This window comes from Myotis brandtii, unplaced genomic scaffold (assembly GCF_000412655.1).
Source record: "Myotis brandtii unplaced genomic scaffold, ASM41265v1 scaffold1020, whole genome shotgun sequence".
Lineage (NCBI taxonomy): Eukaryota > Metazoa > Chordata > Mammalia > Chiroptera > Vespertilionidae > Myotis > Myotis brandtii.
This window is the reverse complement of record NW_005353406.1, coordinates 103299-104550: the sequence shown is the minus strand read 5'-3', so window position 1 is coordinate 104550 and position 1252 is coordinate 103299.

Below are 1252 nucleotides of genomic sequence, written 5' to 3'. Positions count from 1 at the left end.
CCGAGTCCTGAGGCCGCCAGGTCTGTGGGCACGACTGTCCCCGCTGCACGGTCCAGAGGCCACGTGGTGAGGGGAGCTCCCTGGTGACCGCAGCTGCCTCCCCCGCCAGGCAGGGAGGGGCAGGAGGGCCTGCCCCAGAGGGGCCACAGCTGTGCTCTCAGCGCCTCCTGAGGTGTGACAGCCACCCTCGAGCCTGGTCTGGTCCCCATCGCATTCCCACCCGACGCCCTGAGCAGGCCCCGAGCTGAATGAGAGCGTGCATGAAGGAATGAGTGAACCTGCCTGCCAGTCGGCCCCGGCTCCCGCCCTCACGTCTGCCCGCCGCCAAGGGTCTGGTCTGGCAATTGTCACGTCTCACGGGTGACCTGTAACCTGGGGGGCCGGGTTACAGAATCGGCGCCACTGTCTTTAAAGAAGTATTTATAAAGCCCTTACTGTGTGCATAGGCCTTTGCAACTGGGCTAGAGGGTGGAGGGTGGAGGACACCACACTGGCAGACAGAAGGCGCTTGCCCGGGGGCCGGGAGACCAGGTGAGAATTGGCCGGCCAGGTGTCCCTGCGCGGTCCCTGGCCTGCCCTCGGCTGCCGTGGGCTGAGTCCAGCCCGCGCACAGCAGCAGAGGCAGACATCTGCTCCTCCCCCCGTGTGGGCTGGCTGCTCCCGGTGCGCAGCCCTGAGCAGCCGGAGAAGGGAGCCCCGTGCTCAGATCGGACCCTGCCCACTTTGAGGGCACCCTGCCCACCGGGCACTGCTAGGCTGCCCCACCTGGGGGTCGGGGGGAGGCCGTGGAGGTGGTGGCAGAGTGATGGCATGGCAGGTCGGCCAGAACAGACACCCACACGCGGGACCCAGCCAGGGAGGGGCCGTGCTGGGGATACGGGCTCAGCCCACTGAGGCTCCCTGGAGGAGAACGCCGGGACCATTTCACAGATGAGGAAAGCCAGTCTGGAATGGGCCTGCTCCCCCGCACCCTCCCCGCCGGGCACCCAGCAAGGAATGCCACCAGCATCCTGAGCCAGATGCCAAGGACCTTGCTGGCCCGGTTGGGTCAGGCTCCTGGCGCTGCCCACGTGGGCAGGGGGTGGGGTCGGCACCGACATGCTCATGCCCTTGGAGGATGGGACCAGGGCCCGCAGAGCCTGGTCTGACCCAGAACCTGAGCTGCCCCCTGCCCGGCCCTGGCCACAGCCCCTGGCAGTGCCAGGTTGTGCCGCCCGGCCCCTCCTCCACCCTCAATCTGCTGCTTTGTTTT